This window comes from Pseudophryne corroboree, chromosome 5, assembly GCF_028390025.1.
Source record: "Pseudophryne corroboree isolate aPseCor3 chromosome 5, aPseCor3.hap2, whole genome shotgun sequence".
Classification (NCBI taxonomy): Eukaryota; Metazoa; Chordata; class Amphibia; order Anura; family Myobatrachidae; genus Pseudophryne; species Pseudophryne corroboree.
The window spans coordinates 234,497,575-234,511,956 of record NC_086448.1 but is presented as its reverse complement, the minus strand read 5'-3'; the positions used below and the strand labels follow the sequence as shown (position 1 = coordinate 234,511,956).

Here is a 14,382-nt window from a genome sequence, read left to right as displayed (position 1 = left end):
TTTCTAAACTGCCTGTGGGAGGGGGTATAGAGGGGAGGAGACAGCACACCCAGTTGAAGAAATTTAAAGTGCACCGGCTCCTTTGGACCCCGTCTATACCCTTTTTGTACTAAGTCTCCCCAATATCCTTTATGGATACTAGAGAAAGTCTTTTATATTGAATATGGTAGAATACAGGTAGAGGCACTTTAGAAGAGAAGGGAGCCCATGTGCAGACTCTGATCATCCCTCTCATCTCTGGCAATGCAGCAGATTCTGGCATTGCGCCAGAGTATATTGTGCATGCACAGGTCTCTGGGAACATTGTGCCCGCACACTGTGCTCCCATTATAGATACACCAGTGAATACAGTAAACCAATGGAGGTACTGACAGAGTGGATCAGCAGATGATGAACATTCAGCAAAGAAAATTAGCCTTGCAGCTGCACTCAAAATGGATTGTAGTGGTGAGAGTCTCTTTTTGGTAAGACTAGTCAGAAGACTTTTACAATAATCAATGCAGCAGATAACGAGAGCTTGTGTAAGATATGGTCATATTTTGGATGTTTTTTATAGGAGGTGGTTGATAGATAGACAGTCAAAAGGTCGACACCATAAGATCGACAGTTAAAAGGTCGACATGGTCAAAAGGTCGATAAGGTCAAAGGGTCGACGTATGGTCGACACATGTTTTGTGGGGGGGGGTTGTTTTGTTTTTTACAACTTTTGCTGAATGTACTATCCATGTCACAAACTATTACCTTTAGTAACCTTGTGCCAAGCGGAGCGGAGCTAGCCACCGATCCCAAAGCGTGTTGAGGCATTTCAACAAATTCAGGTAAAAAATGTTTAAAAACACAAAACAAGACCCAACATTTATTTGTGTGTCAACCTTTTGATCCTGTCGACCTTTTGTCTGTCGTCCTTTTTGACCCTGTACACCTTTTGACTGTTGACCTTTTGACTATCTTTTTAATGTCTATCTTCTATATCACATCCATTTTTTAGATGTATGTAACATGGTTTAGGGACAGATTGAATGTGGGGAACAAAGAACAGTTCAGAGTAAAAGATGACACCTAGGCATTGTGGGTGAGGGTCAAATTATCATCATTGATAGAGATATCAGGTTGGTAACTATTATTGGCTGGAGAAAATATAATTAATTCTGTTTTGGAAATGTTAAGTTTGAGGTTGCACGATGATATCCATGATTAAACAGCAGAAAGGCATTAAGTGACGTAGACCAATACAGATAAAGACAAATACAGACAAATCAGGGGAGAATGGGTACATTTGAGTACAATACTTGATAGATGATACTGAAATCCAGGTTGAGAAAAGCAGAGGGCACAAGGTAGGGGTTTGGAGTCTGCACTGGATAGGATTGTTATAAGCAGAAAAATCAAAAGGACAATAATGGATAATTAGTGTTTCCTGTAACTAACGTTAAACTACTGACTTTTGACTCACGGATTTTGTGCAGTAGTATCTGGTTGGTGGTGCTCCAAAAAATTAGTTCAGAATAAACTTTTTTGTGGGGTTTTGCAGAGACGCAAAGAAGACTGTTCGGTCTCTCTGGGGCACTCTTTTTATACAATAAGTATATCAGTTCATTATGTGGTAGGCATCATATTGGTAAGTAGATTAAAATATCTTCGTTAAAACTTAACTTTTATTTAGAGTATACAGATGAGATTAACAATTGAAATTGTTAATAAATTAAACACATATTAAATAAATTCACCAAATCAGTTGCTCACCTCTCTTTATTCTAATTGTCTGATGTCCACATGGGCACTATCAATATTGAGTCTGAGCGACAACAGACATTTGTTAGAGCGAAAATTTCTATTTTTCAGTTCTTGTCATCTCAAATGAAGACATTTACATACATCTTAAGAAGAAACTGAAAATCAAAGGTTCAGGCTATGTGACTCAAAAATAGTAATCAATATTCCATACTTTTTCTTATAGGGTAACCAGTTGAGTAACCATTCAGTGGTACCACACCCGTATTCCACAAGATAGAAAAGAATAGTGATAGAAACCAGTCACTTCTGCTTTTGACCATCTGTTACCATCGAATGAGCAATGAGAGAGTGTGTGTGCCACAATAATCTGGTTGTGAAGGAAGTATAGTACACTTCTGCTTTCCTGGGTATAAGTATAGGTCACTTTTCCCCGCTACTACAGTACCAGATATTCCCAGAGGGTTTCCCTTTCTGGTACTGATCTGGCCCAACACTGCTTGGCTTCCATGATCAAATGAGATCAGGCATATCCAGTGTGGTATGACCGTAGAAATTTATGGGAGAAGTTTAGTTTTGTGCTCTGCCTTACCCAAATTGGATGAGAGAGTGTATTTGGAAAAAGAAAAAATTAGCTGAGTGATAAGAACAGTGTAGAAGAAAAGTCCAAGTTACTGAGTGTTAGGCGCCGGGGTCCGCTCGTCGGTGCGGCCCGGCACCTAGCAACCAGGGACACCGTGCGCGTACAGCCGCCGGCTCCCTGGCAACGCTAGACGCCGGGCGCACGGAGCCGCACAGACCCTAGCAACGGGGACGCCACTGGCGGACCGCGTTCCCCGTTGCTGGGTCCATTTAAATTAGTAAGGGCACCTGTTTCCTGGCCGTGCAGCAAGGCAGCTGCACGGCATTCATGCAATCAGCACTGGCAGCAGTTGATTGGAGGGCTTTGGTTTATATGCTCTTGCAGTGCCTCACACAGACGCCGGTAATAGCTTCCTGCATGCTGTATCTGTTTGCTGAGAGTGTTTCCAGTCCTGCTGTATCCGGTCGTTCCTGTCCTCAGTTGTCCTGCACTCGGAAGTCGTCATCTGTTCCTAGAGTCCTGACTGAGCACCGTTAAACATCCAGTGGTGTTCGTGAGTCGCGGCGTAGCCGTGTGTTGCGGCTTGGCCGCTTTATTACTTATTATTAATTATTTGTGTTTCGGAGCTTTTGCGGAGGATTCCGCTCCCACAGATCCACTCTGGTATCCAGCGGTGCTGGGTAGGAGTAATGGACTAGTGGATTTTGGTTGTCCTTTTATCTGGCGGTTTTTCCGCGCATACTTCAAGTTTGGTTAGTTAGCTTGTTGCCCTTGGCCTGTTGTAGTCAGAGGTCCTCTTGTCATCATCCTGCCTCGGATTTCCCTTTGTCTCTCACTAAGACCGGGGGGCACCGGAGTTGGGCAGACATAATCCGCCTTTCAAACGTGGCTGCCAGGGGCTCAAGAAACCATAGTCTCGCAAGGGATTTCCGATAGCACGGGTGAGACAATAGAGTTAGGGCGCCAGGGGCAACTAGTCTTTCCTGCTCCCGTAACCAGCATTCCCTTCCAGTACTCTGGCCATTGTCATAAGATCTCCTCCGGTCAGGAGTACTGGAATCATAACATTATTACCGGCGAAACCAAAACTTAAAATTAAACAGGGTTTGATTTTTTCCTTATTCAGTTTTGTAAGAGTTATCGGCCTCATGAATCCCACAGGTTTAGGGCCAAATCCTGGTCAGCTCCTAGTCAGCCAGATTCAAGAACTTACTCAGATGGTTCAGGATCTTTCCCTGCGGGTGAAGTCGCAGGAAGATCTTTTACGAACTTCCCCGAGGGTAGTCCCTGAACCAAAAATGCACTTGCCTGACCGTTTTTCTGGTGATAGGAAGGAGTTTTTTAATTTTAAAGAATCCTGTAAACTTTATTTTTGTTTAAGACCGATCTCCTCAGGTACTGAATCTCAGCGGGTTGGAATCATTATTTCTTTGCTCCAGGGGGATCCTCAGACCTGGGCATTTGGTTTAAAAGCAGAGGATCCGGCATTGTTGTCAGTCGACGCTTTTTTGGGGTCTTTAGGGCTTTTGTATGATGATCCTGATAGAGAGGGATCCGCTGAGAGTCAGTTACGCGCTCTCAGACAGGGTAGAAATCCTGCAGAGGTTTATTGTACAGAATTTCGCCGTTGGTCGAACGACTGTGGCTGGAATGACCCAGCCCTGCGCAGTCAGTTTCGCCTCGGCTTATCTGAGTCTATAAAAGACAGTCTCCTTCAGTATCCCGCTCCTGAGACTCTCGATAAACTCATGGAGCTTTCTATTAAGATTGATCGACGTCTCAGAGAGCGGAGGGCTGAAAAAGGAGCACCAGTCAGGACTACTCCATGTGTATTTTCCATTCCTGAGGACGTAGAGGAGCCCATGCAGATGGGTCTCTCCCGACTGTCTCCAGAAGAAAGAGCCAGAAGGCAAAACTCTGGTCTTTGTTTGTACTGTGGGGGTAAGGGACATTTTGCCCGTAATTGTCCGAACAAGTCGGGAAACGCCTCGACCAAGTGAATTGTGAGGGGGTTCACTTTGGTCTGCAGCTTATCTCCTCGAATAACTCCCTTTTAGTCCCAGCTAAAGTTTCCTTTGGCAGCCTCAGTTCTTCGGTGTCGGCTTTTGTCGACAGTGGAGCTGCAGGGAACTTTATGGACTTAACTTGGGCCAAGGCCTTAGGTATTCCTCAGTTAGCCTTGGGTAGGTGTATCACCATGCATGGTTTAGATGGGAGTCCCTTGTCCAATGGGGTTATTTCCCTCTGTACACCTCCTGTACTACTTACGGTAGGAGCTCTTCATTCCGAAAAGATCGAGTTCTTCCTTACCCATTGCCCAGCAGTTCCAGTGGTTCTGGGTCACCCTTGGCTGGCCTTTCATAATCCCACCATTGATTGGCAGTCGGGGGAGATTTCACAATGGGGTACCATCTGTAATAAGGAATGTATTACGTTTCCCGTTAGAATAGCTGCTGCCATTCCCGAACTCATTCCCGTGGAATACCAGGACTTTGTTGATGTGTTTTCCAAGGGCAATGCGGACATTCTGCCTCCCCATCGGCCTTATGATTGTGCTATTGAGCTAATTCCCGGTGCCACATTGCCAAAGGGAAGGTTATATGCTTTATCCGGGCCAGAAACTGCGGCCATGAATGAGTATGTTAAGGAGAGTCTAGGGAAAGGATTTATCAGGCCATCTAAATCCCCTTTAAGTGCAGGCTTCTTCTTTGTGGAGAAAAAAGATGGATCACTCAGACCTTGCATTGACTTTAGAGCCCTGAATAAGATCTCAGTTAAAAATACTTATCCTCTGCCGCTGATTTCTGTCCTCTTTGATCAGCTGCGTTCGGCTGTGATTTTTTTCTAAAATTGACCTGAGGGGAGCATATAACCTCATCCGAATCAAGTCTGGAGATGAGTGGAAGACGGCTTTCAGTACTCAGTCGGGTCACTACGAGTATCTGGTGATGCCGTTCGGCTTGTCTAACGCTCCGGCAGTTTTCCAGGATCTCATTAACGATGTGCTCCGTGACTTTCTAGGAAGATTCGTGGTCGTTTACTTAGACGACATCCTGATCTATTTTGACTCAATTGAACAACATGTTACCCAGGTGCGTCAGGTTCTTCAAAAATTACGTGAAAATCATCTATATGCCAAGCTGGAGAAGTGTGAGTTTCATGTCACGGAGGTATCCTTTTTAGGGTACATTATTTCCCCTCGGGGATTCTGCATGGAACCTAAGAAGCTCCAAGCCATCCTTAGTTGGGCGCAACCCACCAACTTAAAAGCAATTCAGCGCTTTTTAGGGTTTGCGAATTATTCTAGAAGATTTATTCATTCTTTTTCCGACCTGGTTGCTCCCATGGTGGCACTGACTAAGAAGGGAGCGGATCCTACCAACTGGTCACGTGAAGCTGAGTTATCCTTTCAGGCCTTGAAACAAGCTTTTGTCTCAGCTCCAGTCCTCAGACATCCCAACCCAGAATTGCCCTTTATTGTTGAGGTTGATGCCTCGGAGGTTGGAGTGGGGGCTATCCTATCTCAAAAGGATCCGGAGTCTCTGGAACTACATCCTTGTGCCTTCATGTCCAGGAAATTCTCATCCGCTGAATCCAACTACGATGTTGGTAACCGGGAGTTACTGGCTATTAAATGGGCTTTCGAGGAGTGGAGACATTGGCTTGAGGGAGCAACACATACCATTTCAGTATTGACTGACCACAAAAATCTTCAGTACATCGAATCAGCTAAGCGGCTGAATGCCCGGCAGGCTCGTTGGGCTTTATTTTTTACTCGTTTCAAGTTTATTATCACCTTTAGGCCAGGTTCCAAGAATACCAAGGCGGATGCCCTGTCACGCAGTTTTCTTCCAGTTCATAATAATAGTCCTGTTACTCCCATACTTCCGTCTTCAGTCATTTGGGCAGGCCTCACACAAGATTTATTTACCCAGTTAAAGCAGCTTCAACATCAAGCTCCTGGAAATACTCCTGCTGGTCGTCTTTACGTCCCTGAGTTTTTGAGAGCTACTGTTTTGACTGAATTTCATGATAGCAAAGTTGCCGGGCATCCGGGGATCTCTAAGACTTTGGAATTAGTCTCCCGCTCAGTATGGTGGCCTGGTCTTTCTAAAGACATTAAGGAGTTTGTTTTTTCTTGTCAGGTCTGTGCACAGCATAAGGTTCCCCGTTCCTTGCCTATCGGGCAACTTATGCCCTTAAATGTTCCTCTCAGGCCATGGTCTCATATTTCCATGGATTTTGTGGTAGACCTCCCTCTGTCAGCCGGATTCCGAGTCATATGGGTGGTAGTGGACCGTTTTAGCAAGATGGTTCATTTCATTGCTCTTCCCCGACTGCCATCTGCCCAGGGATTGGTTGTTTTGTTTCTCCGCCATGTTTTCAGACTTCATGGGTTGCCCACTGATAATGTTTCTGATCGGGGTCCACAATTCATTGCACAATTCTGGAAGTCCTTTTGTGCCTCATTAAAGATGAAATTGTCTTTAACATCCGGTTACCATCCCCAATCCAACGGGCAGACCGAGCGAGTTAATCAATCATTAAAACAGTATTTGCGTTTGTACTCAGCCAAACTCCAGAATGATTGGTCCGAGTTTCTTCCTTCGGCGGAGTTTGCTTACAATAATTCTTGTCATTCATCCACTAATGTGTCTCCATTCTTTTCAGTTTTTGGTTTTCACCCCAGAGCTAATTCTTTTTTTCAACATTCTTCTGTTTCCTCGCTAACCTTAACCTCTCATCTCAGAGTCATTTGGAAAAAAGTGCACCTTGCCCTCAGAAAAGCGGCATTTCGAGAGAAAAATTTTTCGGACAGGCTCCGACGTCCTTGCACTTTTAAGGTGGGAGACAGGGTATGGTTGTCGACTCGTAACATTAGACTTCGACAAACCTCAGCTAGATTGGGCCCCAAATTTATTGGACCATTTCATATTATTAAAAAAATCAACCCAGTTGCTTTCCGGTTACGTTTACCAAGAGCTCTCCGGATCGGAAATACGTTCCATTGCTCCCTGTTGAAACCATACGTTTCTTCCAGTAGATTTCCTCGGAAGATCTCTCAGGGGAAATCACCAGTAGATGTACAGGGACAACAGGAGTTCTTGGTGGAGAAGGTTCTCGATTCCAAATTGTCCCGGGGTCGGCTTTATTTTCTGGTGCACTGGAGAGGCTATGGTCCAGAGGAAAGGTCTTGGGTCCTGGATAAGGATCTCCATGCCCCGAGGCTCAAGAGGGCATTTTTTCGGGAATTTCCTCGGAAACCTGGGTTTAGGGGTTCCTTGACCCCTCCTCAAGGGGGGGGTACTGTTAGGCGCCGGGTCCGCTCGTCGGTGCGGCCTGGCGCCTAGCAACCAGGGACGCCGTGCGCGTACAGCCGCCGGCTCCCTGGCAACGCTAGACGCCGGGCGCACTGAGCCGCACAGACCCTAGCAACGGGGACACCACTGGCGGACCGCGTTCCCCGTTGCTGGGTCCATTTAAATTAGTAAGGGCACCTGTTTCCTGGCCGTGCAGCAAGGCAGCTGCACGGCATTCATGCAATCAGCACTGGCAGCAGTTGATTGGAGGGCTTCGGTTTATATGCTCTTGCAGTGCCTCACACAGACGCCGGTAATAGCTTCCTGCATGCTGTATCTGTTTGCTGAGAGTGTTTCCAGTCCTGCTGTATCCGGTCGTTCCTGTCCTCAGTTGTCCTGCACTCGGAAGTCGTCATCTGTTCCTAGAGTCCTGACTGAGCACCGTTAAACATCCAGTGGTGTTCGTGAGTCGCGGCGTAGCCGTGTGTTGCGGCTTGGCTGCTTTATTACTTATTATTTATTATTTGTGTTTCGGAGCTTTTGCGGAGGATTCCGCTCCCACAGATCCACTCTGGTATCCAGCGGTGCTGGGTAGGAGTAATGGACTAGTGGATTTTGGTTGTCCTTTTATCTGGCGGTTTTTCCGCGCATACTTCAAGTTTGGTTAGTTAGCTTGTTGCCCTTGGCCTGTTGTAGTCAGAGGTCCTCTTGTCATCATCCTGCCTCGGATTTCCCTTTGTCTCTCACTAAGACCGGGGGGCACCGGAGTTGGGCAGACATAATCCGCCTTTCAAACGTGGCTGCCAGGGGCTCAAGAAACCATAGTCTCGCAAGGGATTTCCGATAGCACGGGTGAGACAATAGAGTTAGGGCGCCAGGGGCAACTAGTCTTTCCTGCTCCCGTAACCAGCATTCCCTTCCAGTACTCTGGCCATTGTCATAAGATCTCCTCCGGTCAGGAGTACTGGAATCATAACACTGAGGAAGATAAGTAATACACTTCTGTTGTCCATATGGGAGCCTCTGTTACTCATAAGCATTGCAGAGGACAACCCTCTGATTGGATGAGAGAGTGCACGAAAATGGGAAGAAGGGTGTTTAATACCCACAACGCAAAATCAAAAAACTCGAAGATATCATAGATAATTAGGTTACAGTGGCAGATTATTATGTCCAAAAGAAAAGGGGAGGTTTCCTTATGATATATAAATTTATGAAGTTACATTTGTAACAACACAGTATTTGTTTAAATATAGCACGGTATTCTGCACGGCATAAAACATCAAAAAGTGCATCAAGACATTACATAAGATGGCATTTTTCTATATCACGGTGCTCTGCACAGTTCAAAACATCAAAAATGTGTCGAAAAATTAATTAAGTGAAGCCAGCATTATCACAATGCCTGGAGTATTAGTTATATCGAAAGTAAATAACTAAACCAGCTTAAAGCTTACACTGATGTCAAAATATTTTGTTGTAGCACGGTGTTCTGCACAGTTTAGTATATCAAAAGAAGCCGTATAGAGTTGACGCTACAACAAGCAAAATGTCAGCTGCTATGAAATATCCCAGCAGTTGTATTTACAACAGTCCAGTATTTTGCTGTTACTCAATGCTGTGCACAGCTATCTCAAAACTGACACAGAGCCAGCAATGTCACAATACATATAATATCAGCTGCTTAGTGATTTATCCAACTAGGTACAAAGCTGTGATGTGTAGAACACAGAAATCTCCATCATTCAGGTTGTCAGCCTAAATGAAGCTTCGCTGACCAAATATTGTATCCAACAAAAAAGTAACCATATATTGTATCAATCTATGTAGTTACATCTGTAGCGGGCCAGTGTTTTACTGTAACAAGATGTTCTGCACATCCTGAAACATCAAAATGTATCTGGGAAGATTTTATTTAACAGAATAACACTGTTAAGGCTCCATAAGATGTCAGCAACTGCGTTAATTTTTCAATCAAATACAGAGCTACATTGTGCAAGGCACAAAGGGGGTAATTCCAAGTTGATCGCAGCAGGAATTTGGTTAGCAGTTGGGCAAAACCATGTGCACTGCAGGGGAGGCAGATATAACATGTGCAGAGAGAGTTAGATTTGGGTGTGGTGTGTTCAATCTGCAATCTAAATTGCAGTGTAAAAATAAAGCAGCCAGTATTTACCCTGCACAGAAACAAAATAACCCACCCAAATCTCTCTCTCTCTCTCTGAACATGTTGTATCTGCCTCCCCTGCAGTGCACATGGTTTTGCCCAACTACTAAAAAATTTCCTGCTGCGATCAACTTGGAATTACCCCCAAACTGCAATAGAATATACAATTTAAGGAGTAGAGGTCAATCTACTCGAATGAGCCCATAATACATATCTCAAAACTTAATGCTGTGCACATGAGGTTATACTATCAATTAGCACCAGACGCTGGTTCCAAAAAAGGCTTATAAACAAATTAGTGATTATATATGGTTTTGATAAGATTTCACACTGTTACCATAGGTGTTCAGTGTTGAAAATTAGCACAGGTATCCAATGGTGGAACTTATTGCCTCACATGCAGCCGGATAAGCGAGTGCCCGCTAGTGCTGTATATAAAGTCAGCGCCTGGAGCAGAGACCTTGGTAGCAGTATGCCGCGAGCAGCTGGAAAGCTCTGTTCAGTGTATGGCCGTGCACTGGGGAGAAGAGTTAGCCTGCCAGAACCCCATCTCGGAGAGGCCGGAAGCGGAGCGCTGGACCGGAAGTGATGCGCGTTTCGCTCGGGGAGCTTGTTCATCTGATCGTCTGATCAGACAGCCCCCGTGCTCTCACTAAGCCTGAACCTTTGATTTACAGTTTCTTCTTAAGATGTATGTAAATGTCTTCATTTGAGATGACAAGAACTGAAAAATAGAAATTTTCGCTTTAACAAATGTCTGTTGTCGTTCAGACTCAATATTGATAGTGCCCATGTGGACACCAGACAATTAGAAAGAGTGGTGAGCAACTGATTTGGTGAATTTATTTAATGTGTTTCATTTATTAACAATTTTAATTGTTAATCTCATCTGTATACTCTCAATAAAAGTTAAGTTTTAACGAAGATAGTTTCATCTACTTACCAATATGATGCCTACCACATAATGAACTTATATACTGTACTTACCTTATTGTATGAAAGAGTGCCTCAGAGAGACCGAACAGTCTTCTTTGCGTCTCTGCAAAACCCCACAAAATGAGAAAAGCAGAGGACCTAAGGCTGAGCCTTGTGGTACCCTGACTAATTGAGGTAGCAAAGAGGAGGTGGAGACAGAGGAGCTAACACTGGCCCTCATTCCGAGTTGATTGCTCGCTGCTGTTTTTCGCAGCGCAGCGATCAGGTGAAAAAAACGGCATGTATGCGCATGCACATGGTACGCAGCGTGCATGCACTAAGTACTTTCTCACAAAAGTTTGCAGTTTTACAGAAGCTCGAGTGACGTTTTTCAGTCGCTCGAGTGTTCGTAGCATGATTGACAGGAAGTGGGTGTTTCTGGGCGGCAACTCAGCGTTTTCAGGGAGTGTGCTAAAAAATGCAGGCGTGCCAGGCAAAATCGCAGGAGTGGCTGGAGAAACGGGGGGGGGGGGTGGCTGGCTGAACGCAGGGCGTGTTTGTGACATCAAACCAGGAACTAAACAGACTGAAGTCATCACAAGATAGGAGTAGGTCTGGAGCTACTCAGAACCGGCAAGAAATATTTCCTGTGCAGTTCTGCTAATCTTTCTTTCGCACTTCTGCTAAGCTAAGATACACTCCCAGAGGCGGCCTAGCGTTTGCATTGCTGCTAAAAGCAGCTAGCGAGCGATCAACTCGGAATGAGGGCCACTGAAAGAGCTATTAGATTAGATAGGTAGGATGAGAACCAAATGTCCTGCAGACCTAGGGATTGTAGTGTTTGTATGAGAAGAGAGCGGTATACAGTGTTGAAAGCAGCAGAGATATCTAGAAGAATAAGAAGTAGATAATGACTTGGCAGTGACCAGATCACGCACTACTTTAGTTAGTACTGTCTCTGTGGAGTGTTGGGAACGAAAGCCTGGCTGAAGTGGGTCCAATAAGTTGTGCACATTAACAAAGTGTGTGAGGTGAGTGTATGCAAGTCTCTCAAGTAGCATGACAGATGAGACAGTGGTTAGAGAGAGGTTTGGGTCAGAATTGTGTTTTTTCAGATAGGAAGCAATAACTACATGCTGAAACAGTGATGAAAAGATACCAGTAGAGAGAGAGAGAGATTACAGATTTTATTTAAGGTTTGAGATAAGCACAGGAGACAGAACTTTACTTATTTATGAGGCTATCGGATCAAGAGGAGAAGTAGTAGATTAGGAGGATGTGAAGAGTGTTGATGCTTTATCTTTTTTTTTTTTTAAAACAATATTTTATTAGCAAAAGGAGAAGTAAAACAGATTTGACGTGCATAGAGGCCCAAATACGGTATTGAACATCAAAATACAACAAGATAACTCAGACCATAAATTCAGAACAACAGTTAAATGTGATTAGGACTGAAAAGTCAATCCAACATCAACATGTAGTCTCATCTTATTTTAGTTTTTAAGAAAGGTAAAGAAGAGAAAGAGAGAAGAAGAGGAATAGGTAATAAGCTAAAAGAAGAAAAATAAAAAGAGAAGAGGGAGGAAATCTGACTGGTTACGTCCATACCAGGGTAGCAGTTAAACAATCTGACAAACCTAAAAGCATAGATATAAAAATGGGAAGAATTCCTTAAATGAATGTTGATGCTTTATCTTTATTTGTGAGATCAAATGAAGAGAAAATCCAGAGGGCGCTGGTAAGGAATTGAGTGGGTCACTGGCTCAGGAAGAGCATACCATTTCATTTTAGATCTTATCATCTTGTCCTTGAAGTAGGAAGCTAGATCTTGTGCACTGATAGTAGCTGATGGGTTCGGCAAGGGAGGGTTAAGAAGTGATTTAAATATAGTAAAAAGGCGCTTGGGGTTACTTGCTTGAGCAGAGATGAGCAATTGGAAATGTTTTTTTGGCAGGGTCCGGGGCATTACGATAAGAGTGGTAGATAGTCTTATATGTGAGGATTTGCTAGGACTACGAGATTTAAGCCACTAATGCTCTACTTTATGTTAGAGTTTTCATATGTGTCTTGTTAAGTTAGAATGCCGTAATTGACATCTAAGCCTAAATGGAGTGTAATGGGTAGCCGGAATCACTTCATAAAGGGCTATTATTAGAAATTAGTTAAGGTGTGATACAGCAACCTCAGGAGAATTTAATGCAGAAACTGGTGAGAGCAGTTGTTGCAGAGAGGTGGAAAGTTATTGAAAATTAATAGTGTTAATATTTCTGCGGGTTTAAGGAGGCTTGGTTGTCTTCAGTCTCACTGAGTTTGAAGTAACGGATGAGAGATTGCAGGTGATAAGGTTGCAATTTGAGAGAGGGAAAAGAGTATTAGTGAATTCTGAAACTGATCATAGGGCCTAATTCAGACCTGATCGCAGCAGCAAAATTGTTCTCTAATGGGCAAAACCATGTGCACTGCAGGTGGGGCAAATATAACATGTGCAGAGAGATTTAGATTTGGGTGGGGTGTGGAGCTAGACCATTGGGAGAGGACAAAAGAGGAGGTTAAAGAGAGTATTTTGGAGGCAAGAGATTGTGGACTGTCAATACAGACATTGAAAACACTCATGGTTGTGGGGATGTCAGAGGATAGGAAGTGAGGAAGACAGGTATAAAAATCTTACAGAAAATGTTTGTGCTGCCGAGGTGGGCGATAGATAGCATCAACACACAAAGAGAAAGGGGTGAAAATCCTGATAGAATATACTTCAAATTATGCAAATGTGAATGATGGAACATGGTAAAGCAGTGTATGTGAAAGATTAGGATAGTAATATTCAAACCCACCTCTTTTACTACTACTAAGCATGGAGGTGAGTGTAAAGTGGAGAACACCATGTGGCAGTGCTGCAGTGGAGGCAATGTGTGATTGTGTGAGCGAAGATTCTGTTAAAGCCAACAGATTGAGGCTGTTAGAGATAAAGAGGTCATGGATAGATGTTAATTTGTTACAACAGATATGCATTCCATTAGGCACATTTTAGTATTTAGGAAGGTCATAGGATAAAGATGGAGCCGCGCTCATCTGAGACAGCTCCATCGCAAACGTGCACTCCCAGTGTGACTAGGCGATCCGTCCACCTAGTCACGCTGGGAGTGCACAGAGACGCTCCCATTCAGAGCATCTCTGTCGTGGTGCGCGGACGGAGATGCTCTCCATTCAAGTGAATGGGGTACATATCCGTCACAGGTGCGCACGCCCAGGCGGACAGGGACGCTCTCTGTGATAAGCGACTAGCGTGGCTCCATCTGTACATGATGTTTATGGGGCTGGCTGGATTTATATATTGTTGCATATTAGCTGAATGTAAGTTGGGGGCCTGGATTTGGTGATATGTCACCAGCTAAGAAAAGCAGGGGAGAGAGATACACATGGGTGTGAATCTGTGAAGTTTGTTATGGTAATAGTTGTGGATGAAACAAAGTATAAAAATAAATAAATAGATCATGAGTGTAAGAAGGGAGTGGCTAATTAATGCGGCAATATGTAAAGAGGGGTGAGTTGCAGGGAGAGTGAAGGATGTAGTAGCTTTTTAGAAAGTACCATAGATTGAAAAGAAAAAAGCAATTTGTGGTAAATTGTGTTAGAATGAAAAAAAATTAATTAGGGTTTGTGCAAATTAAGTTATAATTAAGTTAATA

General features: G+C 44.0%; 1 pseudogene; it reads right to left on the bottom strand.

Moving 5' to 3' along the window:
- Positions 1–2,167: 2,167 nt before the first annotated feature.
- Positions 2,168–2,286, bottom strand: LOC134931542 (5S ribosomal RNA; annotated as a pseudogene).
- Between the last annotated feature and the right edge of the window lie 12,096 nt (positions 2,287–14,382).